This window comes from Papaver somniferum, chromosome 1 (genome assembly GCF_003573695.1).
Source record: "Papaver somniferum cultivar HN1 chromosome 1, ASM357369v1, whole genome shotgun sequence".
NCBI classification, from domain to species: Eukaryota; Viridiplantae; Streptophyta; class Magnoliopsida; order Ranunculales; family Papaveraceae; genus Papaver; species Papaver somniferum.
Genome location: NC_039358.1, coordinates 129,230,796 through 129,243,755, shown reverse-complemented (window position 1 = coordinate 129,243,755; position 12,960 = coordinate 129,230,796).

The following is a 12,960-nucleotide window of genomic DNA, read 5'->3' as shown; positions in this document are numbered from 1 at the left end:
CTTCTCCAAAATCGAGGCAACAAAAACCCGGCGACCATTTATCAGCATCAACCTCCTTACGTACCCTCCTGATGTGCAAAGAGTTCCTTTTCTCAGAGGATATCCCTCTCATCAATTTTCCCTTTATGACGGTACTGGTAACGCTCGTGAACATATCTCTCGTTTTCTAGAATCGCTAGGAGAGAATGAATACAATCACGTCCTTCGCCTAAAAGAATTCACAAAATCACTCACTCGGAGATCATACACCTGATACGTACAACAACATTTCACCAAACAACATAACCAATTGGTGCGAGATAGTTAACAGTTTTTACAAGAAATATTTCTTTGTGTCTGAGCAAATCACTTTATCAGATTTGGTAAGGATGTTTCAACGAAACAATGAGTACCCAAATGATTATGTCAAGGGATTTAGAATTCAGGCACTAGATTGTCATGATCCAAATGTGACTGAACAACAATTGGTAGAGTTATGCATTCATGGCATGGTACCCGTCTATCGCGATTTATTGGAGAACTTACGTTTCCAAACATTCTCTGAACTTCATGAAGCTTCTAAGCGCTCGGCTACGACGACACCTGCCTTGCTGGAAAGAACCAGGCCTACCAGGAATGAAGATGCGCGTGAAACTCGAGGGAGTAGACGTCTCATTAATAAACAGTACAATGCCCAACCCTTTGCAAGCGTGGTACGCGAAGGAGGAAAGTGGAAGCTCCAACTACAGAACAACAACCCAAACGTGCGGCACCAGCGCAACATACAACTCAACCTCGGAAAGATGTGACTAAGACTCCTGCACAACAACAAAAAACATGAGAGGCTGCTCCAAACTTCCCATTTTCAATTGAACTCCTAGAGGCGTGGATTCAAGATGGTGCTATCAAGCTACCTCCTATCAGACGTCCGCCAACTAAGAAAGAAATGGAAGATCCCAAATATTGTCGTTACCATAGGTTCGTCAATCATCCGACCAGTGACTGCAACAAATTGAAGTGCATTTTCAAAGAGAATGTGGATGCAGGAGAGCTCCAACTAGGCACTGAGGAGTTCACAGTGACCCTCTTCCTGTTAGAAGCTACATGCTCTCTGGGGACTCCGTCCACAAAACTGTGCAGTCTATGATGGAGCATGTATGTGAGATTCTCTATTTCTATAAGGCGTAACGTCAAGACATATTTGCAGATCTCAATCGTGTCGTGTCAGGTAATCGATTATTTTCAGTCAGAGAAGCTGCTCCTGAACCTCAACCTCTTCTGGAGGATACGACAGGTGTATGTAACCGGGGACTCCTAACCACTGCTCACCTCAAAGGCGCTGAGTTTTAGAGCACACCAATTGACGCATCCTCTAACTTTAACATTGTCACCATCAAGACTCTGAAAGATGCAGGAATTTCAAAGCAAGAAGCTGTTCACTTCCCAAATGTGATCAAAAACTCAGAAGGAGAGTCTAAATATGCTTACGGGTACATTAATCTCGAAATCAAGGTATGAGATGCCCTGACACACGCCAAGTTTAATATTGTTAAGGAATACCCAAATTATGATACGGTTCTGGGGCGCTCATGGATACATAACAACAAAGCGAAGCTAGGAATATGCCCTTTGCTAGTATCTATACCTGAGAGGGTCTCCAAAAGCCGTCCAACCTTGAGGATTATTTGTTGTCGTATCGACAACTCACAAACGTGAAACAATTACCTGGAGAGAGTGGATCAACATTTGTTCGCAGGTTCTGAACACAAGTAAGTCTTGTTGAACAACCCTTTTTACAACCAGTCACTCCTGATTCCATCAAGACCTTGGGACTCAGTCCAACTATCAACCTAGATGTCACCAGGCGATGTGAGTGGGATTCCGGTCCTTTCGAATATTTTATCAAGTGTTTAGAAGCTGTCTCAGTCAAAGATAATAAATCTAAGAGTCAAGTAGCTACACAACACCCAAATCCCTTTCAAGTTGGATATATGGTAGTAAGGATTACTACTCAATCTGCTATACCCGATTTCCAGAAGGAAATGACGAGCCGTACCTAGTGGCATAAGTTATCTTAGGAGGTTACTGCAAGCTCATCAATGCTGACAAGCTAGAAGGCGTACTAATACACGTTAGGTGGCTCAAACCTTTCAATGCATAGGATGACATGTCGCCTTTCCCTTTAGCATTTCCTATAGCATTTCCCTTTTTCATGCAATATTTGTAATTCCTCCAAAATGATTGCACTGGCTTGCATTCATAGTTAGGATTTCAGTTTATCAGAAGCATTATTTCCTTTCAGAAAATTACTCATGAGTCATTTCAAAACAAAATCCCAAATAAACTCAAAATCCTCACAAAACGGTTACCTATTAGTTCAAAACCAGAAAATCAAACCCTAAAAGAGGCGTCTCTTTCCTTTCAAAAAAAAAAAAAACCTAAGAGGAGAAGGTTCAGAAAATAAAATAAAAGCATTCAAGGGAAATCGTCCAGCAACTGATCATCTTTCTTAGAAAAGACGTCTTTCATGTTCTGAAGAGCAACCTGCTTCAACTTCAACTCCTAGGATAATTTCTCAATCTCTAACTCTTGCTGATTAACTAGATCCATGGAAGGAACTTCATTTATTTCAGCCTGCAACTTTTGGATTTTGGAAATCCCTTCGTAGAACCAGGAAGCATTGAACCCAAATCTAACACACATATCTCGATAGTACTCCCAATTTGCGACTACTTCTTTAGAAACGGTGTGTCCAGTTACATTACACATGTCATCAATTGAAGACAGAGCTTCCTCTACACGTTTAACTAGCGAAAAACGACTTTTGGATTTCTTGGTCGTGGAAATGTGTCCATACTTCTTCCATATTTGGGTATACAACTTTGCATACTTAGATGGCACTCTGAATCCTCCAATATGCACCCGGTATTACCGGATTTTTCCTCTTCTTATGGAGATACCTTGAATGTGTTTCCACCATGGCTACATGCTGCCACAAGTATGGAAAAAGCGTTCGTACTCCCAAGGCACTGGAATTTCGAGAAAAGTTCAATAGGATTAAGATCAAAATTATCCGGATAATTCAGTTGGTCAAATGGAAATGTGTACATACCTGCACATTCGAGGAATTAAAGACCACCGTAGATGTTGGAATTGTTCGAATACCACCTGCACGCCTCTTTGACCTAATATTTTTCTCCTGGAGAGTGCCTCCGACTTGTCTAGGTTTGGCCTTACTCTTTTCCTGAAATATTAAACAAATAATGTGGGGTGGCATGACGAATATTCACGGATGTAAAGCAATTGAAGACATGAATTCTTACTTGGATCGCCTCATGATAGGCTTTTCGTTTGCTCACAGGTAGTGGCTTCAACCTGGGGTGACTCTCCAACGTCTCAGGAATAGGCCTACCCCGAGGGAATTTTCACAACTACTTGTACAAATTGATGAAAATCAAGAAGCTCTTTTCGCCAGAATTCTTTATACTTAGGAGTGGCCACTGGTTTTCTACCGGAAAGCAGAAATGGGAGGCTCTTCTCTTCTACATGATCGTCAGAATCAAATACATGTTTCAAATGACCTACGGAGGGCTTTGGCAAACGAAGAGAAGGAACTCCCTGATCGAAACCCATTTGGCGTGCATCTCTATCATGTTATAAGATTCTGCGGTGAAGTTTTCCATGAAGAAAAATGGGACATATCCATGTGTACAACTCCGTATGAACACGGTTTCCTCGACACTCATGTTTTCTCCATTCGAGCGCAATGCTAAACCAGAGACAGAAGAAAAAGTGTTCGGTTGAACCAAAGATGGGTGAATTGGGGTCCATGGACGATAGTTCACTGCATGCATCTTGTCCAGAAAATCGATAAGTCTCCTACCAGGCTTTACGTGCTTATCTGACCAACGGAGTATTCTAGCGCCTCCGAGAGTACTGGCAGGCTTGTAAAAGGTCCTAAAAATTATCCCCGGCCAAAAACTTGGTGGACCCGGAGATATGTATAAAATTAAGCGCAATGAAAACGGGGGCCTACAGTAATACCGCAAGTGCACGGTCGTCGGTTGTAGCTCGTGCAAGTACGGGTCGATCCACAGAGATCGGGAGTGTTTGGAGTGTTTCTAGCTAATTGGGTTCCTAAATTGCTATTGGGCTATGAAGCCTTTTGGCTTAAATTGGGCTTTGAGTACTAATGGGTTTGATAACAATAAAATGAACTGAGCTTGGGCTCAGTTATCTTTGAAGTGTAAATGGGCTTTGGCCTTAAACTTAGGCTTTTGATTAAGCCCACAGTTGATTGAATTGGGCTTTGAGTCTTGAACCTTGTTTTGGGCTTTTGGGCTCAATGGGCTTTGGAAAGGCAAGAGGAAGAAAACAGCAGAAAACAGTAGCAGCATAAGCAATGAATGCAGCAAGCAACAGAATGCACAAGCAATAAGAAGCAGAAAACAGTGCAATCAGCAAGCAACAGAAAACAGTGCAAGATGAATGCACAAGCAACAGAATGCATCAAGCAGCAGAAAACAGTAGCAGCATAAGCAATTAAGACTGCACAGCAGCTGCAGGGCAAAAGCAACAGCAACAGCAGCAGAAGTGGCAGAGAAGGCAATGCAGCAGCTGCACAAGCAGTGCACAACAGCACAAGGCCAAGAAGAAGGAAAGGCAGTTAACAGGAAAAGAAGTAGCAACAGGGGAAGAAAAGGCAGCACAATGCAGCAGTGCAATGCAGCAAGGCAAGTGCACAGCAGCAGTGCAAGGCAAGTGAAAAAGATGGCAGTGAACAAAACAGTGAAGACAATAAAGAAAACAAGCAGAGAACAATGCAAGAACTAAACAAAGCGAATACTAGACAGCAAATAAAGATAACAAAACAAACCAAGGCCTAAGGCCAAGGGCAGGGATGTGGAGAAGCTAACAGAGCAAAGCTAAGGCATTCTTCTAGAGTGGGAAGAGAACTAGCTTGCTCATTGTCACTAGTGAGCACTAGTTTCTCCCCACTACTCAATCAAATCAGTGCAACCTAAGCATACAAAAGGAATGGCAAGATAATCAGCTTGCTATGAGCACTGATTTCTTCCATTACACAATCAGTTCAATGCTTCAAAGGTATCTAGCCTAGCATTCCAAAACAGTGAATTAAACATAACAGGAACATTAACAAAGGAAAAAGCAATCAAAGGAACTTATCAACACAATGCATCAAAACAAGCACATTAACAGGGTAAACACTAACAGGATTAACATTAACAGGAACAACTTTAACCTAACATGATAAATTAACACTAACAGGGAACAACAGGATTAACATTAACATTAACAGAACATAGTAAACATGAACATAAATGAAATTGAACTGAAATTAAAAACATTAACAGGACATGAAAGTCCTGGATGCTGGCTATTCCAAGCATACCTTTCTACCCACACCACACTTCTCTATTTATACCCACAGACACATTTAGGGTTTTCCCCCAATTTTCCCCCCAAAACAGTAGAACTAGGGTTTGGTGAAACTCACCTAATTCCTTGAAATAACAGCTCCATCACGTCGACCCATCCTTATATTTGTCCTCCTCTACCTCTCCATGTCTTCATTGCCTCTCCTCACTTACACCTCTCCAATTTTCACCTAATTTACCAATTTTGCACGCTAGGTTTCTGATAGAGAACGTGCAGAAATTGAGAAAATAGGTGGCTAAGGAGAAGGGAAACTGATGGTATTGGTTACTTTGATGGACGTGGTGACAGAGAGGTGAGTTGGTGGCGGAGCATGTGGTCCAAGGTGGAGAAGGTGTGGTACGGTGGTTTCTGCGAGGAGTGGGGAAGAGAAGAAAGAAAGAGGAGAAGAATGGGTCGAGTTTATGGTATAGGTATAGGTTGCTAGTGTGTGAGGCGGGATATCACATTTCGATGTTGGCGAATCGGAGTCACTGGATGCGAAGCTGGTAGGTGAATCGGACGGTGATCCCTGAAGAGTCTGGTAGCGACCGTCGGATGCTTTGATACAACAAAATCAACGTGAAGATCGAGGTTAGGTGTTTTGTGTTAACCGGAAGTATCGATATTTGATGAACAGGCAGAGAAGCGACCGTAGATCTAAATATGATCTAATCTGAAGGCTTGGAATTTAGGCACTATGGTGTTTTGCAGGAGCTTCAGATTTTGATGCGCGATGAAGGAGCGACCATCGGATGATGAGATGGATCCAATCCGACGGCTGAAGATGGAGGCGGTTTTGGTTATAGAAAATGAGGTTGTGCGCAACCATTCTTCGCGGCTTCCTTGCGTGATTTCTCCCGGCTTTTCACTACTTTTCTGCTCTTTTCGCTCCGCGATTCATCCAAACTTTATTTATTACCTAAAAATGCAAATTAATTAATAAATATTATTCTTGAAAACAATGAAAATACAGATATGGGATAAAATTAGAATTAATGCACAAAGATGAGTTAATGTCAACAAAAGGGATAATATATACAATATTTGGCACTCCTCAAATACCCCCAAACCTGAATTTACTTGTCCTCAAGTAAACAAACTAAGGAAATCCTAACTATACCACTGTCGCTGGTCTCTCGAATGCATTTAGCGTATGCACTAAGCCTTTTAAACCACTAAGTGTCCCTAGTGGACGAGTTGAAGTCTCGTGAAGGTTTGCTTAGAACGTACCTACAAGTTCTAGGTCAAATATAAGCTCAGATTCCATCAAATGTGACATGTGCAAAACGTTTAAGCTCACAGCAACATGGAGATGTCAATCTAGCTATCAAGGCACAATCCTAGCACTGATAACAAAAAAGACATGTGATAAGAGTGTAAAGTGTATCTACACATGTGTAAAGAAGATCTGAAGTTATGACTACTATCACCAAGAGATTTTCTCAGGCTAAGAACTGAGTCGAAATCTAGCTAGCTGTCCGGACTTTACGAGAATTGTGAATGAGTTGAGGTATTTCACAATTACTCGCTTTACTCAATGCATACACCCTCCTTGCTTATTACAATAAACACAAATGACTATTTACATGACTCTTATTTACATTGACTATTCTCTTTTATTTTTGGAACAAGAGAGAATGGAATTGATAAATACTTGATTTTTTTTTTTTTTTTTTTTTTTTTTTTTTTTTTTTTTTTGAACAAAGAAACACTTTTGATACATATACAAAGGAAACAAAGATTACATGACACTTTGCAAGAGGTAGCCCTTTTTGATGCACCCAGTTAATTCGATGGTTGTCTTTCTTAATGTAACCTCCACCTTCTATCCCACCACCAAAGAACAAGCTAGTCAAGTTTGGTTCAGTATTCTAAAGTGATTGGCAATCGTAACTTCCTATCCAACACCTTGAAGATCGAGGCCATACATGTATGGTAGATCGTGCGCGTGCAAATTTCTTATCACTATGTTAATTGTGCTAGAATCGGGGCCTAAATATCTAGACTAAGACTCCTAATAAAAAACATATTGCACAAGAGTCAACATTTCAAGGTAAATGAGCTCCATTTTTTTATGATTTTTCATTTTTTTTTTTTTCATTTTTTTTTTTTTTTTTGAATTTTGATTTTTTTATTTTTTGGAATTTTTTAATTTTTTCAAAAAGAAGAAGGATTTCGTTTTTAATTATAGCATATTATCGTGGCACTACTCTAACCCCCAAACCTAAACTAACATTGTCCTCAATGTTTCAAAATATGGAAAGGATTAAAATGCAACATATGGAAAGGGACATGCTGAGTAGAGTAAAAGGAGAGAGAATACCCGATTTCCGGCGAAAGCAGAATTAAAACTCTCCGTTATTCAAGCAAAATCCAACATATTTCAGCCGAGATCATATTGGATTAGCAAAATATATACAAAGGAACAAAAGGGTTTTTAAGAAATTTTATCTACTGGATTATATACAAATTCACCATACACTAACAATCTAAAGAGTTGAGGATCAACCCAAAGACAAAGTGTAGAGACATAGAAAGTTTCAAACACTAAATTGGACTTAAATGGGAGTGAGAGTGAAAAACCGAATGAATCACCCCTAAACCAAAATTGTTCAACATGTTTACTTTTAAGCACAAAATCTTTTAATTTTAAGGGTTCAAGATTCAAAAGGTCTAACTCATAATGGACTGTTTTCGGATGGGCAAACATGCAATTTCCAACTGTGGCTCTTTAAAAGTGTTATATTTTGAAGCAAAATAGGCCAAGAGGACTTGGGAAGCACACAGTTCCAATCCTAGATTAGGAATTTTCAGAAAAGTTGGTTTAAAATTTTTGTTACAACCAATCTCTAGGTTGGGTGGAAGGCCATCATTGTGACTTAGGTAGAAAATAGGCATATCATTATCAATCAAATCAAAATCTTCTAACTCATCTACACATGTCACATCATGTCTCACAATCATCAATCAAATTGGCAAGATTACAATCAGAATTATCAACATCATCAACAGATTTATTCTCGTATATGGCACAGCATGGGAACACACTCATGGAATACTAGAAAATATCATGCATTAAGGTCGGGGCGAGAAGCCTAATGTATTCAACCCAAAGGTTCCATAACATTTTTTAGTATAGACATGTTCTTCTAACATAAACTCATAATCATCATCATCATCATGATAGGCATTTTGCATCTAGGATAATTTTCAATCCTAAGGTCGGAGCTATACAAGAATAAAACTCTAATTCATGAGGGTGACACATATCATGTGGTGTTGTTCCTGTTTCCCTAACGGATTCCCATTGATGGGTTTTCTCTGCAATCTCGGCTAAAAAATTCCATGCATCATCCACAGATTTATCAATAAATTCACATTACACATAGATTCAACCATGGTTCGAGATTAAAGTCTAGTCCTTCATAGAGGATGACGACAAGTCTCCACTTCTCAATTCCATTGTGCGGACATTCACTCAACAAATCATTAAAACGTTCAACTAGTGAAAACATTGTTTCCTCATCCATTGGACAAAACAATTAATATTTGACGAATAGCGATGGTCCTATGGTGTGGAAAATTTTTTTGGAAAAATTGATTAGTGAGTTGTTCCCCAAGTGGTGATTGATTGTGGTCTCAAACCGTAAAAACCATGTTTTGGCCCTTTCTTTTAAGAAAATGTAAACAAATTGGCATTTCAGAGAGTCTTCGACATGTGATCAGGTTTGCATAGTCGACAAATTTGTTCAAACTCTTTTACATGAGTATAGGGGTTCTCAGAATCGAACCCTCGAAATATAGGAAGTATTTGTATCATGCTTGCATTTATTTTAAAAGGGTTATTGGTTTGAGGTAATACAATACATGATAATGGAATTTGTATTGATGGATACATGTATTCATGGAGAGCATGAGGTTGGTCCATTTTGAAATGACACAAAGCCCACTATTTGGTTTTAAATGGGAAAATTTTGGTTTTGGTGGGATATAAAGAAAAAGAAGATTTGGTTTAAAAATGGGAGCAAGTAAAATTTGGTTTTTTTTGGATGGGAGAAAAGTAAATTTTGGTTTTTTTTTTTTTTTTTTTTTTTTTTTTTTTTTTTTTTTTAGAAAAAGAAAATAAAATTTGGTTTTTGAATGGGAGCAAGCCCACTGTTTGTCCTCTAATGGAATGGAAGGCTGTGGCTCACGAAACACTAAGTTTTAACTTTGAAAGTTGAATTTGGCCCAGTTGGTTAAGGCCCGACGTTTGTTTTAAAACTTTGGTTTCGAGGTCCACTCTTGAGTGGAAACAAGCCCACAATCAGTTATAAGCTCAGCTGGGTTTAAACCCAGAGTCCAAAATACAAGTCCAATGGAAGAATTTAAACAAGCCCACACAAAATAAATACAAGCCCACAAATTAAACAAACAAGCCCAAAAATAATTAATTACAAACCCAAAATAGAGAAATAAAAAGCCCAAAAAAATTGGGTTAATTATTACAAGCCCACAATTAAAGAAATTTGGAAGCCCACAGGTTGGGTTCTCTTAATGGAATGGGTTTAGGCTTACCTTTTTAGCACAGCCCAGCTGCTATGATATTGTTGCAAAAACCCAGTTGGGTTTTGGTTCTTTTCCTTGGTGGCGTCCCAGCAGAGGAAAAACAGGTTCAGAACAGCAGGTCCAACAGCAATTGAAGTGAAGCAGATGCAGATGCAAATGCTATGCAGTGAAATGCAAAAATAGCTAATAAAACAACAAGAAAAACACAGCACCAATCCCCGGCAGCGGCGCCAAAAACTTGGCAGGCTTGTAAAAGGTCCTAAAAATTATCCCCGGCCAAAAACTTGGTGGACCCGGAGATATGTATAAAATTAAGCGCAATGAAAACGGGGGCCTACAGTAATACCGCAAGTGCACGGTCGTCGGTTGTAGCTCGTGCAAGTACGGGTCGATCCACAGAGATCGGGAGTGTTTGGAGTGTTTCTAGCTAATTGGGTTCCTAAATTGCTATTGGGCTATGAAGCCTTTTGGCTTAAATTGGGCTTTGAGTACTAATGGGTTTGATAACAATAAAATGAACTGAGCTTGGGCTCAGTTATCTTTGAAGTGTAAATGGGCTTTGGCCTTAAACTTAGGCTTTTGATTAAGCCCACAGTTGATTGAATTGGGCTTTGAGTCTTAAACCTTGTTTTGGGCTCAATGGGCTTTGGAAAGGCAAGAGGAAGAAAACAGCAGAAAACAGTAGCAGCATAAGCAATGAATGCAGCAAGCAACAGAATGCACAAGCAATAAGAAGCAGAAAACAGTGCAATCAGCAAGCAACAGAAAACAGTGCAAGATGAATGCACAAGCAACAGAATGCAGCAAGCAGCAGAAAACAGTAGCAGCATAAGCAATTAAGACTGCACAGCAGCTGCAGGGCAAAAGCAACAGCAACAGCAGCAGAAGTGGCAGAGAAGGCAATGCAGCAGCTGCACAAGCAGTGCACAACAGCACAAGGCCAAGAAGAAGGAAAGGCAGTTAACAGGAAAAGAAGTAGCAACAGGGGAAGAAAAGGCAGCACAATGCAGCAGTGCAATGCAGCAAGGCAAGTGCACAGCAGCAGTGCAAGGCAAGTGAAAAAGATGGCAGTGAACAAAACAGTGAAGACAATAAAGAAAACAAGCAGAGAACAATGCAAGAACTAAACAAAGCGAATACTAGACAGCAAAGAAAGATAACAAAACAAACCAAGGCCTAAGGCCAAGGGCAAGGATGTGGAGAAGCTAACAGAGCAAAGCTAAGGCATTCTTCTAGAGTGGGAAGAGAACTAGCTTGCTCATTGTCACTAGTGAGCACTAGTTTCTCCCCACTACTCAATCAAATCAGTGCAACCTAAGCATACAAAAGGAATGGCAAGATAATCAGCTTGCTATGAGCACTGATTTCTTCCATTACACAATCAGTTCAATGCTTCAAAGGTATCTAGCCTAGCATTCCATCAAACTAACAGTGAATTAAACATAACAGGAACATTAACAAAGGAAAAAGCAATCAAAGGAACTTATCAACACAATGCATCAAAACAAGCACATTAACAGGGTAAACACTAACAGGATTAACATTAACAGGAACAACTTTAACCTAACATGATAAATTAACACTAACAGGGAACAACAGGATTAACATTAACATTAACAGAACATAGTAAACATGAACATAAATGAAATTGAACTGAAATTAAAAACATTAACAGGACATGAAAGTCCTGGATGCTGGCTATTCCAAGCATACCTTTCTACACCACACCCATTCTCTATTTATACCCACAGACACATTTAGGGTTTTCCCCCAATTTTCCCCCAAAACAGTAGAACTAGGGTTTGGTGAAACTCACCTAATTCCTTGAAATAACAGCTCCATCACGTCGACCCATCCTTCTATTTGTCCTCCTCTACCTCTCCATGTCTTCAATTGCTCCTCACTTTCGACCTAATTTACCAATTTTGCACGCTAGGGTTTCTGATAGAGAACGTGCAGAAATTGAGAAAATAGGTGGCTAAGGAGAAGGGAAACTGATGGTATTGGTTACTTTGATGGACGTGGTGACAGAGAGTTGGTGGCGGAGCAGGTGGTGACAGAGGGGGAGAAGGTGGTGGTGTACGGTGGTTTCTGCAGAGGAGTGGGGAAGAAGAAGAAAGAAAGAGGAGAAGAATGGGTCGAGTTTAGGGTATAGGTATAGGTTGCTAGTGTGTGAGGCGGGATATCAAATTTCGATGTTGGCGAATCTGAGTCACTGGATGCGAAGCTGGTAGGTGAATCGGACGGTGATCCCTGAAGAGTCTGGTAGCGACCGTCGGATGCTTTGATACAACAAAATCAACGGTGAAGATCGAGGTTAGGTGTTGTAGTGTTAACCGGAAGTATCGATATTTGATGAACAGGCAGAGAAGCGACCGTAGGATCTAAATATGATCTAATCTGAAGGCTTGGAATTTAGGCACTATGGTGTTTTGCAGGAGCTTCAGATTTTGATGCGCGATGAAGGAGCGACCATTGGATGATGAGATGGATCCAATCCGACGGCTGAAGATGGAGGCGGTTTTGGTTATAGAAAATGAGGTTGTGCGCACCATTCTTCGCGGCTTCCTTGCGTGATTTCTCCCGGCTTTTCACTACTTTTCTGCTCTTTTCGCTCCGCGATTCATCCAAACTTTATTTATTACCTAAAAATGCAAAATTAATTAATAAAAATATTTATTCTTGAAAACAATGAAAATACAGAATATGGGATAAAATGTAGAATTAATGCACAAAAGATGAGTTAAATGCCAACAAAAAGGGATAAATATATACAATATTTGGCACTCATCAAGTACAACACTAGGAGTAGGAGCATAGTCACTGAAATGCTCCCATAAACATGCTTGAAGAAATACGATGTGAACATGATATTACACCTTCATATACCCATTGGAGACGTACATGTCCAACACTAGAGAATCAAGATAGGAATACAAAGAGACGAGGAACAAGCTACCTATAGGAAAGTCGACGCCCTGCGCCAACTTCAAA